The sequence below is a fragment of the Sarcophilus harrisii genome, chromosome 3 (assembly GCF_902635505.1).
Source record: "Sarcophilus harrisii chromosome 3, mSarHar1.11, whole genome shotgun sequence".
In the NCBI taxonomy this organism is placed as follows: Eukaryota; Metazoa; Chordata; class Mammalia; order Dasyuromorphia; family Dasyuridae; genus Sarcophilus; species Sarcophilus harrisii.
The window spans coordinates 602,330,619-602,344,867 of record NC_045428.1 but is presented as its reverse complement, the minus strand read 5'-3'; the positions used below and the strand labels follow the sequence as shown (position 1 = coordinate 602,344,867).

Genomic DNA, 14,249 nt, shown 5'->3' with positions numbered 1-14,249 from the left:
GTATTGACCCACACTTAACACCGTACACCAAGATAAGGTCAAAATGGGTTTATGACCTAGGCATAAAGAATGAGATTATAAACAAATTAGAAGAACACAGGATAGTTTACATCTCAGACCTGTGGAGGAGAAAGGAATTGGTGACCAAAGAAGAATAGAGATCATTATTGATCACAAAATAGAAATTTTTGATTATATCAAATTTAAAAGCTTTTGTACAAACAAAACTAATGCAGACAAAATGAGAAGGGAAACAATAAACTGGGATAACATTTTTACAGTGAAAGGTTCTGATAAAGGCCTCATTTCCAAAATATAGAGGGAATTAACTCAAATTGATAAGAAATCAAGCATTTTCCAACTGATAAATGGTTAAAGGATATGAACAGACAATTTTCAGATGAAAAAATTGAAACTATTTCTAGCCATATGAAAACATGCTCTAAGTAATGATTAATCTGAGAAATGCAAATTAAGACAACTCTTGAGATATCACTACACACCTCTCAGTTTTGCTAGGATGACAGGAAAAGATAATGCTGAATGTTGGAGGGGATGTGGGAAAACTGGGATACTGATGCATTTTTGGTAGAATTGTGAATACATCCAGCCATTCTGGAGAGTAATTTGGAACTATGCTCAAAAAGTTATCAAACTTTTGATATATACCCTTTGATCCAGCAGTGTTACTACTAGGCTTATATCCCAAAGAGATCTTAAAGAAGAGAAAGGGGCTTGTATATGCAAACTGTTTGTGGCAGCCCTTTTTGTAGTGGCTAGAAACTGGAAATTGAATGGATACTCATCAATTGGAGAATAGTTGGGTAAATTGTGGTATATGAATATTATGGAATATTATTATTCTGTAAGAAATGAATACAGAGAGGCCTGGAGAGATTTACATGAACTGATGCTAAGTGAAATGAGCAGGACCAGGAGATCATTATATACTTCAACAATACTATATGATGATCAATTCTAATGGACATGGCCCTCTTCAACAATGAGATGAACAAAATCAGTTCCATTTGTTCAATAATGAACAGACCGAGCTACAACTACTGAAAGAACTCTGTGAAATGAGTGTGAACCACTACATAGCATTTCCAATCCTTCTGTTTTTATCCTCTTGCATTTTTTATTTCCTTCTCAGGTTAATTTTATGTTATTTCAAAGTCTGATTCTTCTTGTACAGCAAAATAACTGTATGGATATAGATACATATATTGTATTTAACATATACTTTAATGTATTTAATATGCATTGGTCTGCCTGCCATCTGGGGAAGGGAGCTGGGGGAAAGAGGGGGAAAGTTGGAAGAGAAGGTTTTGCAAGGGTCAATGGTGAAAAATTACCCATGCATATATCTTGTAAATAAAAAGCTATAAAAAAAAGAAACCTTGAAGGAACCTGGTCCCTTTCATCAAACATAAAAGAGGAAATTGTGGGGCCTGAGTTTAAGGGTGTAAGGCAGCAGGGCTGGCCACCACATCCTGGGTAGCCTTCAGTCTTGCCCTTATGCCCAGCTGAGGCTGGGACAGAGCTGAAGATTCACCATGGACTCCACACTTACTTTGCTGCTCTCCATTGGTGAGTCTGCAAGTTTAATTCTCCAAGATTAAGTCTGGGGAGGGACGGACATTGTGACAAGCTCCTTGGCTGGTTGAATCTGAAGGACAGGGAGAAAACCTAAAGAGGAGACAGAATCATTGGGACCAGAGCAGGACTCCAGTCTCTGCTCACAGGGATCCCCCTTCATATTCTGATCAAAGTGGAATTAGAGGTTCAGTGGCTGTTGCAAGAACTGAGGCTAAAGTCAGCTTGAGCTACAGGGGAGCCATCTATCACCTAGCCTTCTCTTACAGGACTGTGTCTGCACTTGGAGGTTGTGGCACAAATGGGTGAGTCCTGCGCCCAACATCACACTATCTACTTTTTGTTCCTTTTCCCAAATTAACCCAGGAATCCACCCCCAGGAGAAGTGGGAAGGGTAATGGACAACATTGTGAGGAATAGATAGAGTGAAGGAAGGAGGGACTTCAAAATATGGAGAAGGAAACGCTGAGTTGAGACACATTTATGGAAATCACATTTTTTCCTCTTCAGAAACCCTACCAAGACCTACCTTCTGGGCTCTCCCAAGTCCCGTGGTCACCAAAGGAGCAAATGTGACCCTCGGGTGCCAGGGCCGACTGGGGAGTGACAGGTTCCAGCTCTGGAAGGATGGAGAGCTCAGAGAGGAGAGAAATGACTCATGGTCACAGGCAGACTTTGTGCTCAGGAAAGTAGATGACTGGAGACATGCCAGAAGCTACAGGTGCCGCTCCGGGCAGGGACCCTTGTGGTCAGAGCTCAGTGACCCCCTGCCCTTGGTGGTGACAGGTGAGGGGGTGCTGGGATAATACCATCCTTGGGGGGAAGGAGGGCAGGCCTGGGAGCGGAGCCCCAGATTCATGTGTCGAGAGTCAATGAGTAGCAGGGAAAACCTTCAGGCTTTACTGCCTGCCCCCCCCCTCACCAACCATACCTCCCTAGACTCTGAGACCACCTGCCTCACCCACTCACAATTTAAGATTATAAATAAGGTCTTGAAATCTTACCCTTCAATAATTCTGCAAATAGGAGAACAAGTATATAATGATGTTTCTTTTACAGATAGGGAAACTGAGGCCTTCAGAGGAAGTGACTTGAGCAGGTCAGAAGGTTTTTGAGTATCAGGCATAGGATTAGAAACCCAAAGATCTTCTCCCACCTGCTCCCACAGCTCAGGCTATCTCTCAAAGATATACAGCAGCCTTTGGAAGAAGGGGCACATAGCTTTTACAGAGGACATTTTACCTAGATGAACTTTTCCTTTTTCTCTATGCCCACACCGGCACATCCCACCTGCCCAGTTGTGTCTCCCATTGTTCCCTTCTGTTCTCCCTACATTCTCATCAGCCTGGACAAATTCTTCCATCACCCCTCATTATGTCCAACCACTCTGCTTTTGCTCACACAGTTACCCCTGCCCTTCATGTCCTTCAACTTCATCCATTGCTTTCCTACACATGCTTAAAGCCCTGCTCAGACCCTGGCTGCCCCAGAATGCTGTCCCTGCTGACATGAAGCAGCAAGGTCCTAGCTACTGGCCCTCCCACGTGCTGCCTTCAACATTCTCATGTACCTACTCATTTGGGGGACCTTCTCTTCTCACTACCCTGAGCTAGTATCCATCTGCCCTGTGTTAGAAGTAGACTAGTGAAACAGGAATCAGGTTGAGGGCCTTTGAAAAGACAGGACTGGATGGTCTAGTGGGTTGGTTGAGCTAAACCTCCTGTGATCCCTTCAGGAGAGCAAGGGTTAAATCTTCCCAAATCTTTGAGATTCCCTCTTCCCTGAGCAGGGAATAACTGACAGAGGATGAACAAGGACAAGAAAAGCAGAGAAAACATAATTCCTCACCACAGAGACTAGAAGTACCCATCCTCCTCTAGCAGATTACTTGACCTGGGAATCTGAAGATCTGTCAAATCTGCAGTCATGAGTTATTGGGAAGAGAAAATACAGTTTTGCAAACCTCAAAACCTTAGAGAAAGTTCTAAATTTCCAGTGATTTGCATTAGGGTCCTCCTTGTTCCAGTAGGTCTAGGCTATAGGACCAGATCTGGGCCCCTTGAAGGGGGTAAGAAGAGGGGAAGTTGTGAGAGGTCATACTTCTCCTCCATCACTTATGGCCTTCCTGGGCCCAGAACATCTTTCTCAAGGTGAGCCAAGAGTCCAGTCATCAAGAGGTCTGCAGGACTGTGCAAATGGGCCTGGCCAGGCAACCTCAGCCCACCCTCCCCCTTCTTGGCTCTGTTTCGGGAATGATTGGATGGGATTGGGAAGATCAGACCATTAACTTTCTTCCTTCATCTTTTCTCAGGAGTCTTCGCTAAACCCAACATTGAAGCCTCTGCTGACTCTTTAATATCTCCAGGGGAAACAGTGACCATCTGGTGCCAAATGCCCCAACAGTCCCCCATTAAGGACTATGGCTTTGCCCTGCTGGATGCAAAGAGCCTGGAGCCCTTACTGCTACAGATCCCTGCAGGGCCCAGGACTGAATTTTCACTTCCATCTGTGAGGGCCAAGGACACTGGGAGCTACAGCTGTATTTACTACCAGAAGACACCACCACACAGAGCATCCCATCTTAGCTCAACCATGGAGCTGACTGTGCTTGGTGACTAGTCATGGGAATCCCTAAGTACCCACAAATCTATGGGAACAACATAAAATCCAGGGAATTGTGAAGGGATAATTTGGGGAGGGAGGAAGGAAGAAACCTTTGTATCTTCTACTGTTCTCTGTAACCTCATGATACCCAGGATATGGACCCCAGGATAATGGGGGCGTTCTCCACTCAGATATACCTTAAGGGAGAAAATGAGAACAAAAACAAGATTTCTGCTGGCCCTCTCGGGGGGTTAGCAGGGGGGATCTAGAAATGACATCTGACATTGATCTCAGACACCTCTTTCTCCTCAGGACAACTACCCAGACCCACTCTGTGGGCCCAGCCTGGCTTTGTGGTGGCCCCAGGGACCAACATCACTCTCTGGTGTTCGAGGCCCAGGCTGGCTTCTCCTAAAGAGGTGACTTTCACTCTATGGAAGATTGGATCCCAGGAGCCCTTACAGAGCCAGGACTCAGAAACTCTCTGGACTGGTTTCTCCCTCCCATCTGTGAGACCTGAGGACACTGGGAGCTACAAATGTACTTACAAGGATAAGACAGCCTCTGGAAGACAACCAGAGTCCAGTGAGGCTCTGGAGCTGATGGTGACAGGTGAGGGGTGTGGAGTCCCCAGAATAATGCTGAATGTGACCCTCTGACCTCTGCTCAGACAGGAGCCTCACAGAGCCAAGGGTAGGGGGCTTACACAGCCTGATCTGTTCTGGGGCCAGTCCTGACTCAGGGATCTTGTAAGACATGAGCTATTTCTGTTATGATCTGGGATCTTGTAAAAGATGATGATGCAACCTGAGTAAAGAGTTAGAAGAGACAGAGAGACCCAGAGACGAGAGGGACCAAACCCTCCCATTACCAAGGATCAGATGAGACCCTGAGAGACAAAAGGACTGTCTAGGGTCACCTGACAAGTGAGGCACAGAGCCTGGAGACAAGCCTAAGCCTTCTCTCTCCTACACCCTGATTTGAACTATAGATTTAGGCTGATCCCTGGACCTGTCCATGATGTCCCCAACGAGAAGGGAGGGGCTGTGATCTTCTCTCCTGTTAGTCATCAGATGCCTGACCTTAGCCTGAGTGAGTTCCCTCCAGTGTGGCAGTCTCCTTAGATTCCTAGCTAAGTGTGGCTAGAAAGATAAAAAAGATCTTCTATTTCTAATCCCTACTTTACAGAAGAGATAACTGAGTCCCACATGGGCCCAATGAATGAGCAATCATCACACAGGAACTGAGAGGCAGAACAGGGACTTGAGCCAGGTGTCCTAACTCCCAGTCTCCCCTTCTTCACCTCACAGGATCTCTGCCCAAGCCTTCCCTCTCAGCCCTCCCAGGCCTGGTGGTGGAGCCTGGGAACCATGTGACTCTCCAGTGCAGGCGGCCCCCTCGGTCAGCACTCTGGAGAGCGACATTCACTCTGCTGAAGGTGGGCAACCCTCAACCCCTACAGAGCCAGAGCCCAGCTGGGACGTCTGCTGTCTTTCCCCTCCTCTCTGTGGGGGCCCAGGATGCTGGCAATTACACCTGTATCTACTATGAAAGAATGGCTCCGTTCCAGGTGTCTGAGCCCAGTGAGGTCCTAGAGATCCAGTTGACAGGTGGGGGTGTATTCGTGTTCTCAAGGCATAAAATAGAGGGATGGGAGGTATGATTGAAAGGCAACACAGAAAATCTGTGAGGAAAACATTTTCAGGCTCGTTTATCATCATGAATAGAAGATGCTTCATCTATTGGGTGTCAGAGTGCAGAAACCAAAAGAGGAAAAAAGGTCCTGCTCAGTATTGCACCTCTCAGGGGACAAGAATGGAAGGAGAAACAACCTGCCAGTCATTAGCCAGGTAGCCCCAAAGAACACCTGAGGTTTACCATCTATCCCCATTCAGGGAAATAGAGCAAGGAATGGTCAGAGTCAATGGAAGCTGGAGCTGATGGTCAGGGAATTCTTCAGAGGCCTCTACAATCTTGCTTCCCTCCCATACTCCCTCGTCACAACTATGGGGGTGGGGCTTGAGCATCTCTGCTCTCTCTTTGTGCTTCCAGATCAGCTCCCCAAGCCTTTTCTCTCAGCCTCACCTGGACTAGAGGTGGTCTCAGGAACCAATGTGACCCTCCTTTGCTGGGGACCCTCATGGGCTACAAGGTTTATTCTGTACAAGGAGGGAGTTGAGGAAATCCCGCACAGTGTAGAAGCCCATGCAGATGGGGGCCAGTTCCTCTTGATTCATGTGACCCCCAAGGACTCTGGCATTTACAGCTGCAGCTATCAGCTAGGCACCAATGGAAAGCTCTGGAAACAATGTAGTGATACCCTGGAGCTTCTAGTAAGAGGTGAGAGCAGAATGATGGGAAGATGTCAATTAGCACTCCATTTCTCAGCCCCTACAAAGAAAGGAAAGCATGTCCCTGGTTCTGGCCAAGAGATACAGGATAAAGTCTACAAAGACTAAGACAATGTCCTCATTTCCAAGCCAATGGAGACCCAGTGTGTGAGCTGAGACATCAGACATTCTTCCTTATCCCTTTTTACACACACACACACACACACACACACACACACACACACACATCTTTATTCTGGCTTCTGTTTATCTCACTCTGATTCCAAAGATAAACTCTCATTGAACAAGATGTGAACCAAACTATTAAATGCTGGGGATGGGAGGCTGTAGAGGGGATAAGAGAAAAACTTAATAACAATTATATAGGAAGGGTAAGTGTTCCTTTGCCTGAGTATTTATGAAGGTTCTTCTCTGCCCCAATCTATGTTCAGATCCCAGTAACAACTCCATCATCATCCTCCTCAGCTGTGTTTCCTTTCTTCTCCTCCTGCTCTGCCTTCTCCTGTTTGCATTCCTCTGCCATGGATCCATCCCTATGGGTGAGTTTGGGGAAGAGAGGATGAAACAGAAATAATAAGGACTAGACCTCCATTTCCTTCTTTGAGGTCTTCCCTGACTTTACTTCTTTCTTCTCATTTCTCTCCCCCAGGGTCTTTGCGGGGATACAGCCTTCAGAGGTAAGGAGATTCAGCTCCTTTTCCTATTGCCCTCTGTTCCTTCTTTTCCATGTAACCTGGACCCTCTGAACTGGAAAGAGATTCTGGTGAGGAGAGGAAGCTGACAGAACCTCACAGAGTGAATTCCATCTGCTTATGCTATTTCTTCCCTTTCTCCCTACTGTAGCTGTTTTTGTCGTCCTTGTCTTCCTTGCTGTACCTGCCTGTCTCATCATCCTGAGGCACCCAGAGAGGAAAGCCCATGTAAGTTATCTGGTCAGGAAGAGGGCAGGATCCTTGGAGGGGGAGGAATAGTACAAGGAAATCCTGGTTGGGAAGCTTGGGAATGATATGATCTTCTTTCCACCTCAGATTCACAAGTTGCCAAGGACAGACCAGGGGAACTATTCGTAAGTTCATTCCATCCTGTCTTCTACCTTGAGAAACTTCTTTCAAACTTAACCCTAACTTTTAACAGCAGGGTCTAGGTTGGAAAAGATCTTTCGTATTTCCTCTCTTCCAGTACAATGTCTCTAAAATGAGAATCTCTTAAATTAGTGAGAATATATAAATAGCATTTCCATAACTGTACTTCAATATCATTTATTTCCTTCATAATTCTTTGGAGTACATTTCATGTATCTAACAGTGTGAGACCGAGAAGGCATCTATAGTTTTCCCAAATGAGTCTTCAAAGCTTTCACAACAGAAATACATTAAGAACTGCTACTCTGAAGTCGCTCACTCTTCCCTTTCTCTTATATTTCTCCTTCAGGTGCCCAGGGCTGAAGACCCACAGGAAGTGATATACAGTCAGTTGAATTTGAGAACCTTGAATAAAAAAAAAGGGATGCTAAAGAGATACCCATATAATCTATGAACTATGACACTGTATATTTAGACTAAAGGTTTGGGCACTTTTCACAAAGGAATTCTCTCCCTTCTTCTCCTCTTCCACCTTGTCTCCTCTACCTGGTCCTTATTTGAAGGCACCTTTCCTCATTGCCATTGCTGAGGAACCATGGTAGCTATTAGGAGCATCCACTGGGGTATAGACTTGGACAGAGTATACCAGTCTAATGGTGGCTGAGGAGGAAGGAGGAGAAGAGAATCTGCAACTCAGAGTTTAAAAAAACCATCATTGATATTATGAAACACCAGCAGAGAGTGAATTTCATTTTTGTTCATGGTTTGTAGCAAAATGATAATAATAATAATATTTTACCTCCTGTAACTATTGCAACCACATTGATTTGGGGTCACTAATTTTTTGAGGGGGTGAGACAAGGGAAAAAGGGTATCAGTAGTCCATATGTTTCTGGCATATATTCAGAGCTGTGTGCATATTATAGTGTTCCTTTGTTAGAAATGTTTTATGATTTTAAAAATTCATTTAGTGAATGTAAAAGTGTTAAAAGTTATTATTCATGTCATTAGAAGGAAATAGCATAATAAATACAATAAAACAAAATGAAACAAATTTCTTGTTTGTTGTTGTCCTTTCAATTTTAATAATTTTTTCATTGATTTTTTCAGAAAGTCCAATTAAATATTTAATTGGACAATTTTTATTTAAATTTTTGGCTACATGCTCAAATCATAGATCTCCTTCCTATTTCTCTATTTTATGAATGAAAGCTTCAGAGATGTAGATTTTCCCCAAAGCCCCTCCTTGGCTTCATCCCATAAATTCTGCAATATAGAGCAATTGTCATTCTTCTTGAGAGAACTATGAATGGTATTTATGCTTTTCTTTGAACCATTCATGCTTTTGGATAAGATTATTGAATTTAGTTGGTCACTCTTCAGTCTTTTTTTTAATTAAGAAGAAGCAAAATCTATTTTGTTCCAGACTCTTAGCCTTATTCTATCTCTGTGTTTCTAATGTGTTTCTTGTAAAAAATGTGCCATACAATTCTGATATTTGATGCATTCTGCTGTGCACTTTGATTTAATTGGTGAGTTCATTACATTCTTAATCCACAGTTAAGATCCTTGAGTTTTCCACCATCCTATATTACTGCTTTTTTGTTCTTCCTTCTCCTTTCACATCATCATCTTTACAAAATTGTTTCTAACAGCTGCCTCCCCCTTTTTCACTCCTCTCTTCTCATTCACCCCTCCCCTACTATTTCCCTGTTGGACAAGAGAGATTTCTATACCTAAATGATTATCTAAGTTATATTCCTAATTTGAACCATTTCCATGAGAAAATTCAAATCTTTTTTAATAAAGCTTTTTATTTTCAAAACATATGCACAGATAATTTGACAAAATTGACCCTTTCATAGCCTTGTGTTTCAGATTTTCTCCTTCTTCCCTCCACCTCCTCCCTTAGATGGCAAGCAATCAAGTATATATTAAATATGTTAAAATATGTGTTAAACCCAATGTGTATAAACATATTTATACAATTCTCTTGCTGAACAAAAAAAAATCAGATCCAAAAAAGTAAATAAATGAGTAAGAAAACAAAACGCAAGTCAACAACAACATGTAGACTGTGAATGTTATTTTGTGCTTCACATTCAGTTCCCATAGTCTTCTCTCTGAGTGTAGATGGCTCTCTTCATTGCAGGATCGTTGGAGCAGGCATTAATTATTGTTGAAAAGAGTCCCATCCATCAGAATTGATCCTTGTATAATATTGATGATGCCATTGTACAATGATCTCCTGGTTCTGCTCTTTTTATTTACTATCAGTTCATGTAAGTCTCTCTAGATCTCTCTAAAATCATCTTCCTAACCATTTCTTATAGAAAAATAATATTCCATAACATTCATATACTATAATTTATTCAGCCATTCTGCAATTGATGGGCACCCACTCTGAAAAATCCTATGAAATGGGCTGCCACAAACATTTTTGCGCATGTAGGTCTCTTTCCTTTTTTTGAAATCTCTTTGGAATATAGTCCCAATGGAAACACTTTTGGGTCAAAGGTATGCACACTTTGATAACTTTTAGAGCATAGATCCAAATTGCTCTCCAGAATGATTGGATCTGTTTGCAGTTCAACCACCAATGGATCAGTGTCCCGGTTTTCCCACATCCCCTCCATCATTCAGCAGTATCTTTTCCTGTCATCTTAGCCAATCTGAGATGTAGATAGTGGTATCTCTGAGTTGTCTTAATTTGCATTTCTCTGATCAATAGTGATTTAGAGTAACTTCTCATGTGATTAAAAATAGTTTTCATTTCTTCATCTGAAAATTGTCTGTTCATGTCTTTTGCCCATTTATCAATTGGAGAATGGCTTGGATTCTTATAAATCTGAGTCAATTCACTATATATTTTTAAAATGAGGCCTTTATCAGAACCCTTAAATGTAAAAATGATTTCCCAGTTTATTGCTTCCTTTCTAACCTAGTCTATATTCGTTTTGTTTGTACAATTTTTTTTTAATTTAACATAATCAAAATTATCTGTTGGCTGTTCAATTATGAGTTCCAGTTCTTCTTTGGAACCAAATTCCTTCCTTCTCCACAGACCTGAGAGGTAACTATTTTATGTTCTTCTAATTTGCTTATAATATCTCTCTTTATGTCTTTCTTTCATTTAAATCTTATCTTGGGATGTGGTGTTAGATGTGGGTTGAACCCTAATTTCTTCCATACTTTTCCCCTATGTTCCCAGCAGTTTTGTCACATAGTGAATTCTTATCCCCAAATCTGAGTTTTTTAGGTTTTAAACACTGAATTGCTATAGTCATTCATTATTTTGTCCTGTGATCATAACCTAATCTACTGATAGACTTCTCTATTTTTTAGCCCATACCAAATGGTTTTGATGGCTGCTTTTTTATAATATAGTTTTAGGTCTGGCACAGCTAGGCCACCTTCATTAGCATTTTTTTCATTAATTCCCTTGAAATTCTTGACCTTGATCTTCCAGATGAACTTTGTTACTATTTTTTCTAGGTCTATAAAATAATTTTTTAGGATTTTGCTTGGTATGGCACTAAATAAGTAGGTAATTTAAGTGGTATTGTCATGTTTATTGTATTCACTCAGCCTACCCATGAGCACTTGATATTTTCCCAACTGATTAGATCTGACTTTATTTGTGTGGAAAGTGTTTTGTAGGTGTTTTCATATAGCTCCCGACTTTCTCTTGGCAGACAGATTCCCAAATATTTTATATTATTGACAGGTATTTTGAATGGAATTTCTTTTTGTATCTCTTGCAACTGGACTTTGTTGGTAATATATAAAAATTATCATAAATGATAATTTTTGTAGATTTCTTTTGTATTCTGCAACTTGGCTAAAGTTGTAAATTGTTTCTAGTAGTTTTTTAGTTGATTATCTAGGGTTCTCTAAGGATACCATCATATCATCTGCAAAAATGTGGTTCCTAATGACCTATTCTAATTCCTTTTTTCTCCTTATCTTCTCTTATTGCCAAAGCTAAGATTTTTTTTATTTATTTTTATTTTTTGCTAAGGAAATTGTGGTTAAGTGACTTGTCCTGGGTAACACAGCTAGGAAGTGTTAAGTGTCTGAGACCATATTTGAACTCAGATTGTCCTGACTTCAGGGCTGGTGCTCAAAGCCAACATTTCTAATATGATATTAAATAGGAATGGTGATACTGGGAAGCCCTGTTTCACTTATAATCTTATTGGGAATGGTTTCCATTTCTCCCTATTATATGTGATGCTTGCTGGTCGTTTTAAATTGATGCTACTGATCATTTTAAGGTAAATTTATTCCTATACTTTCCAGTGTTTTTAATAGGAATGGGTGTTGGATTTCATCAGATGCTTTTTCTGCATCTATTGAGTTAATCATATGATTTTGGTTAGTTTGGTTATTGATGTACTTGATTATGCTGATAGTTTTCCTAATATTGAACCATGTTTAGTATAAATTCTACTTGGTCATGGTGTATTATCTGGGGGATGATTTTCTGTAATCTAATTGCTAATATTTTATTTAAGATTTTGGCATCAATATTGATTGGGGAAATTGATCTATGATTTTCTTTTTCTGTTTTCACCCTACCTGGTTTAGTTATCAGCACCCTATCTGTGTCATAAAAGAAATCTGGTAGGACTCCAAGAAGATTCAAATTTTGCTATTCTTTTCAAATTGCTGAAACATGTGAGGTTTTAGAGATCTAGATGACAGGCATGGGACTCAAGCTTGTGAAGAAGCAAGGAATGGATTTAAGATACATTGTTCTAGCTTGATTTAATAATTATAAAATAGAAATTGGGAAAAGACTGAGGGTTTCTAAGATAGGTTTGAACAAAGGTGGAAATATGGCCAAGATCAAGTTTTCTGCCCAAACCTTCCTTCTTGGCCCTTCCAGGCCTGTTGGTGGAATTTGGGAAGTATGTGACTCTTCAGTGCAGAAAGGCCTCTAAATCAGGACTCTGAAGAGCGAGACTCACTCTACTAAGGGTGTGCAGCCCTCAGCTCCTGCAGAGCCAGATCCCAGCTGAAATCTTGGCTAATGTCTCCCTGCTCTCTGTGAGGGTCCAAGATGCTGGCAACTACAGATGTTTCCATTATAGAAGAATGACTCTCTACCAGTTATCTGAGTCCAGTGACATCACCTAGATGACAGGTGAGTGTGTTCATGTACTTAAGGTATAAAATAGAAATTTGTATTTCAAATTTGAAATTCAGGCTAAGAAGGTAGAGATCTTACATTATTCTGGGTTGGTCTGACTATGTGAGATAAAAATTGGAACAAGGCTGAGGGTCTTTAAGGAAGATTTGAACAAAGGTGGAAGGATGGACCAGCTCAGGTACTGCTCCAAGCCCAAGGGACAAAGAAGGATCCTGTTTCTAGGTGGGCCCAAAGAACATCAACAACTATGCTTTTTTGGGGATGGAGACATGGGTCAAAAAATGACCAAAGTGACAAAGGAAGTGAAGGTGTCTTTCTGACACTTTGCAGCTCTTGCTATACCTTTTCCCACCCACACAAATTATGACTGTGAAGCTGAACTTGATCTCTAACTTCTGTTTGGATTTCCATATACATTTCCCAAGCATTCCCTCCCAGCCTGACTTAGTGCAGAAGTGATCTCAGGGGCAATGTGGCCCTGCTGTGATGGGGATCCTAAAGGAATAATTGCTTTGTTCTCTAAAAGGAAGGAGAAGAACAAATTCTTCTGAGCATGGATATCACTCAAGATTGAGCCATTCCTGATGAAGGTGATCTTCAAGGACTTTGGCTGCCAATATCAATTTTGTGCCAAGGGAAGTTTCTGGAAAAAAACGCAATGACCCCCTGCAGTAAGAAGCAGAAGTCCACAATACTCACTGGAAGGTGCCAATGAACCCTCTCTTACTCAGCCAATACAAGGAAAAGAAACCAAGATCTTGGCTCTGGCCAAGAAACATGGGAACAGACACTACTGTTAGTTTAAAATTTTCCTCAATTCCAGGCCTGTAGAAAAAAAAGATTGTGGCTTGGCATGTGAGACTTTCCCTCATACTTCCCTGGGACCCATAATGCTATGCTAATTTCTAGGTTTCTGAATTTAATTTCAAGGAAAAAGACAACGCTAAGCAGCATTTCCCTTAATCTTTGGATTGCTGGTGAACAAAGGTATATATATATATATATATATATATATATATATATATATATATATATATATCTGGGGTGAAATAAGAGAGGAAAATATAGATACAATGTGAGGGTTGTCTAACAATTATGAAGATTCTTCTCTCTCAACCACATTAGCTTCGGTCCCAGTAACACTCTTATTATCAGATTCAGCTCCATTTCCTCCCTCCTTTGCCTTTTCTTGATGGCGTTCCTCTGCCAGCGATTCATCTCTATAGGTAAAACAGTCTTAAACGTTTATGTCATAAGGAATAAAATTAGGTTGGGACTGGGACTTTCAATTTCTTCTTTGTCATCTTCCCTAACTTTGCTTCTTTCCTTACCTTGTCTATCACCAGGGTATGGGCAAAGAGAGAACCCTAGGACATAAGTAGATTCAACTCTTTTCCCCATAATCCTCTGTTTCTTCCTTTCAACATAACCTTGGAACCTCTATATTGAATGGGAGACATG

The 14,249-nt window shown here is 41.3% G+C and overlaps 1 long non-coding RNA gene across 1 annotated transcript; it reads left to right on the top strand.

The window, feature by feature from the left end:
• Nucleotides 1–7,234: 7,234 nt before the first annotated feature.
• LOC116422937 lies at nt 7,235–8,646 on the top strand. Its single transcript, XR_004233430.1, has 3 exons — nt 7,235–7,471; nt 7,580–7,617; nt 7,983–8,646. It is a non-coding gene; the product is annotated as an uncharacterized LOC116422937 (long non-coding RNA).
• The last annotated feature ends 5,603 nt before the right edge of the window (nt 8,647–14,249 follow it).